Source organism: Palaemon carinicauda, chromosome 41 (genome assembly GCF_036898095.1).
Source record: "Palaemon carinicauda isolate YSFRI2023 chromosome 41, ASM3689809v2, whole genome shotgun sequence".
Taxonomy (NCBI): Eukaryota; Metazoa; Arthropoda; class Malacostraca; order Decapoda; family Palaemonidae; genus Palaemon; species Palaemon carinicauda.
In genome coordinates, this window is record NC_090765.1 from 20,227,854 (window position 1) to 20,233,535 (window position 5,682).

A 5,682-nucleotide genomic window follows, 5' to 3' on the forward strand; every position below is an offset into this window, starting at 1 on the left:
CGAAAAAGGAAAATGCTATAAAACAAATTGATAAGAATTACATTAAACTATAGTTTAAGGCGCATTTGAGAGAGAGAGAGAGAGAGAGAGAGAGAGAGAGAGAGAGAGAGAGAGAGAGAGAGAGAGAGAGAGAGAGAGAGAGAGAGAGAGAGAGAGAGAGATGAGAGAGAGAGAGATTATCCTTCTATTACTGTATATAGGCTATGGTAAAGGGCTACAGCTATCTGACCAAAACTACATAAGAAATGTTGCAACTTCCCAATATCTCTTGTACTTGATAATTACTTTGAAAAATGTTAAATATAAATGTAACTTGTTAAGAAAGTAAACGAAAATGAAAAATAGTTCCTAAATTCCAAAGTATTACCAAATGAAGATTAGGTAAAATTATATTCCTAACTAATATTAAAGTAGGTATATACTATTTTGAAGCTAGATTATAAAATCTAGTGATTCTGGTGCCAAGTAAGTAAGATACCTTGATCTTAGGGGAAACATTATTGAAATAATCTATCTAGATATTTATATCTCATTTCTTTTGGGATAATGAAAACCACAGATTTTGTTTACTAGTCTTCATGAAGAAAATCATGTTAACGAATATTGTATAGTGTTAAGACATTTGGAAATATAATTTTACCCTTAAATTTACTGTCATTAAAATCTCTAAACGGTTTGATTACTCGACTCCTAAAAACAATCGGATACAAGAAATTTCGAAATTTCAGCATACAAAAACGCAAGACAAAACTAAAGAAAGAAATCCGTTTTAAAAAATCCTTACCCAATGTAATACCAATACAAATCATCTCTGAATTTTTCTATGCAATCCAAAAGTATTCACGATACCCACAAAAAAGTCAGACAAAGTTTCCAACTCACCAGGTCCAGGAGTAGCGGTCACGATAGGTGGCTCAGAACAGTCACATCCAACGCAGATGGCAAAGACTGGTTCTTCCTCGTTGGTGATCGACACCTCCACCGTTCCATCTCCTTTGACAGTTACTGACTGGCAGGACACGATGTCTTCGTAGGTACCCGCTGGCATGTTGGTTTGGAAGGTTTGCTTCAAGAAAAGAAAATTGGAAATTGCATAAAATGTCTATAGAGTGTTTCTTCTGATTTCATATTAGGTGGGAATGAAATTTAAAAGATTTAACTTTTTATTCTAATTATTATCTCATAGTAAACAATGCTTATGGGCGAATCTGGATAATCATATATCCAAGAATGATTTAAAGTAGATAATTAACATAATGAAGTTTTAACAGATAATTTGTAAAATTATAGGAGCATTACTAATAGTAATCTTCTATATTCCATATGTACAAATACTTCGAGGAGAGAGAGAGAGAGAGGAGAGAGAGAGAGAGAGAGAGAGAGAGAGAGAGAGAGAGAGAGAGAGAGAGAGAGAGAATTCTTACCTTTACCACCGTGCCATACTTGACCATGGCAAAGAATCCCTTGTCTCCTCTGGAGAAAGCCACCACATTGCCATCGCAGTAATAGTTGTCCCACCAAGAAGAGCCAGGCACGGCATTGCGGAAACGGACCTGTCATTAAAAAAGGACTTGTACACCATATACGGAACTGTCATTTAGGAATGGACCTTTCCTTGAAATACGGACCTGTCATTTAAAAAGGACTTGTACACCATATACGGAACTGTCATTTAGGAATGGACCTTTCCTTAAAATACGGACCTGTCATTAAAAAAGGACTTGTACACCATATACGGAACTGTCATTTAGGAATGGACCTTTCCTTAAAATTCGGACCTGTCATAAAAGATACGGACCTTTCATTCAAGACGGACCTGTCATCTAGAAGCAGCATCATTATTTATAACAAAACTGTCAGTTATAAACGAACCGGTCATTTAGGAGAGGACTTCTAATCTTAAAGCAAACCTGTTAAACGGAGTTTTCGTTCACAAACGGACCTGTGCGTTAGAAAAGGACTTTTCATCTTAAAACGTACCTATCAGTTAAAAACGGACCTGTCAGAAACGGACCCTGTTAGTTAGAAATGGAGTTTTCACTTAAAAAAAAGGTCTTTCATTTAGAATTTGAACAGTCGTTAAGAAAAGAAAACATTCCATTTAAAAAGATCTACTAGTTACAAATGGAACTGTTATTCAGAAACGGACCTGTCCATCATAAATGACCTGACACTTAGAAATGAACTTTTCACTTAAAACTAGACCTGTCGGTTACAAATGGATCTTCCATTTAGAAACAAAATTGTCCTTTAAAAATGGAACTTCCCTTTAAAAACAGACCTGTCAGTTACACGTGGGTATGTCATATAGAACCGCACCTGTCCGTTAGAAACAGATCTTCCAATAAAAAAAAAAAAAAAAAAAAAAAAAAAAACTGTCAGTTAGAAACAGATCTTCCGATAAAAAAACTGTCAGTTAGAAACAGATCTTCCAATAAAAAAAAACTGTCAGTTAGAAACAGATCTTCCGATAAAAAAAAACTGTCAGTTAGAAACAGATCTTCCAATAAAAAAAAACTGTCAGTTAGAAACAGATCTTCCAATAAAAAAAAAACTGTCAGTTAGAAACAGATCTTCCGATAAAAAAAAACTGTCAGTTAGAAACAGATCTTCCAATAAAAAAAAACTGTCAGTTAGAAACAGATCTTCCGATAAAAAAAACTGTCAGTTAGAAACAGATCTTCCAATAAAAAAAAAAAAACCTGTCAGTTAGAAACGGGATTGTCAGTTACAAATTGCTTTGTCATTTAAAACCAGACCTGTCCATTAGAAACGAACCTTTTACTTAAAGTCAGACTATCAGTTGGAAACGAACTTTTCATTTAAAAACAGACCTGTCCTTTAGAAATAAGCATGTCTGTCAGAAAACGGACCTTTCATTTAAAAACAGACATGTCAGTTAAACTCAAGGATCTCCTGAATTTAAATAATAAAAAATTTAGGGAATAGGGACAATTTCTTTGGTGATATAATCCTGTCTAATTACTGTCCCTGAGCAGATGGTAATTAGCAGTTTTGTTAAATATTATCCTATGCAAAGTGCACTTGAATGTACATCAACAATAATTCACAACACTTTCTGTTCAAGATGAATAAACTCCATTTATAGATAAAAAGTATCAGTATTTACTAAAACATAATTTCAAATAACAATAACATGCATTAAATTCATATAACCAAAAGCTTTAGTGAAAATGAAATTCAGTGAATTTCGGAAAATTTTGAAACAACAAAAGACCAAATCAAATTAATTCTCAAATCATACATACTCGTATATAAGCCTCACCACATAAAAAATAGCTGTAATTTCAATAAATACTGTTTTGCAATAAATTCAATCTTGATACAGCTCGTGCATTCACACCACCGAATATTCCATATAAATTTTACCTTTTTTATCACACAAAATCTCAAAAAATTTTACTTTATTTTGTTATATTTTCCATGATCTGTCAATAGCATTTTCCTCTACTTTCAATTTAAATATTGGCACCAATAATTAATGCCATAATGAATAAAAAAAATGCTATTACAATTTATAAGTAAAATATTGAAGAATAAATTAATGGACCACAGAGAAAAAAAAGAAAAAAAAATTGAGTTCTTCAATGAAGCAAAAGTTATATTCAAAATAATTTCAATTACAGTAATTCATACCAATTTAAAGATGGACTCCCACCGATGCTCACAAACCCATCCACCTTCGCATTGGTTTTCGCCATTGATTACAACATTGGCTGTGCTGAAGGTAAAGAAAACGCTTTACTTTACATACATATTCACAGTATCATCTATCAATACTGTATACAGTACTAAATATAAAATCCAATTTATATTTAGTGAAAATTGCCTACTAGAACAACTGTGCTTTACAAAAGGCATATGCAGTATGTGTGTGTATGTATATATATATATATATATATATATATATATATATATATATATATATATATATATATATATATATATATATATATACTGTATATATACACATATATATGTATATATACATATATATATATATATATATATATATATATATATATAATATACTGTATATCTATCATCATCATATCTCCTACGCTTATTGACACAAAGGGACTCGTATATCTATACTGTATATATTAAACTATATTATATTATATTATATATATATATATATATATATATATATATATATATATATATATATATATATAAATAGGCAATATATACAGCATATATATATATATATATATATATATATATATATATATATATTATATATATATATATATAAACAGACACACACACACACATATATATATATATATATATATATAATATATATATATATGTACATATATTATATATATATATATATATATATATATATATATATATATATATATATATATATACATACATACTTTATACTTTATTTCAAATGACACATCCACTGCTATTTTTTATCATTATAATACACATGGGAAATAGTTGAAATTATCACAATAACTGAACAAGACAACGCTATTTGCTAGGCATAAATTAAGCCACTTTATCTCAAGGAGACACCCTTTTGAAATGTGTCACTCGTATATTGAAATTCCTGGCCTTTATCGTCAGTTTGTCAATCAGGATCCAATATGTTTCAATGTGGGTCACAGCTATGCTGTCTGTGTTCGCAGAGAGAGAGAGAGAGAGAGAGAGAGAGAGAGAGAGAGAGAGAGAGAGAGAGAGAGTAAAAACTATCATGTAAATATTCCTAATATTATAATTCAGAATCTCGCCCCCACCACAATTTTCCCTAGAATCTTACGGTAAGGTAAAAGAGTGTCCTTTAGCTAATGAATTTTAAGTCAATCATCTAAATCCTCTGTAGTTTCAAATAATGTTTCGTAGTAATTCTGTATTCATTGAAATATTTCAGGAAAGACTGACAAAGCACATTTCTCTTTATATATATATAGTAGCACATCCTACTACAAAAATGCAAATTTAATGAAAGTTTGATTCCAAGAATGAATAAATGAATAAAATGAAGTATCGTCGGGTTATTTATATCCTTAAGAACTGCAGCAGTGGACTATGAGAGAGAGAGAGGAGAGAGAGAGAGGAGAGAGAGAGAGAGAGAGAGAGGAGAGAGAGAGAGAGAGAGAGAGAGAGAGAGAGAGCTAGCTGCTATGTTACACCAAGGAGTTTCTGCATTAAATTTCATTTAAATGTTTAAATGATATCTCATTCCTTTATTTATCTTTTTTTTTAATAAATTCTATCTGTATTTATTTTCAATCCATGTTCTCTTTACATAGCTTTCTAGTTGTTCTCAATATCAATTACATAAGAACACAAGAACAAAATCAAAGGTGACATAATCTTCGTTATTCTTTAAACCATAAAATCTGCCTCTTTTCAAGATGCGAATTTTATATCACTCCGAAAAAGAATTGCATTAAAGGTTTAAAGGTCACTCATGAAACATGCAAGGGGCAGGAAAATGTCCTAGAGATTGATGTATACACATTTGTTCAGCACCCAAGCCCCCACTTCATCAAGCTAGGACAAGGGAGAGTCAGGCAATGGCTGGCCGCTACTGATGACTCAGTAGGTAGACCTATTGGCTCCCCCAAACCCCCATCCTTATTTCACAATAGATTGTGAGGTTGCACACACTACTTGAAACTACCGAGCTTGAGTGGGTTT

At 31.6% G+C, this 5,682-nt stretch overlaps 1 pseudogene; it reads right to left on the reverse strand.

The window, feature by feature from the left end:
* Positions 1 to 5,682, reverse strand: part of LOC137632276 (alpha-amylase-like) — a 23,881-nt pseudogene that overhangs the window by 11,573 nt on the left and 6,626 nt on the right.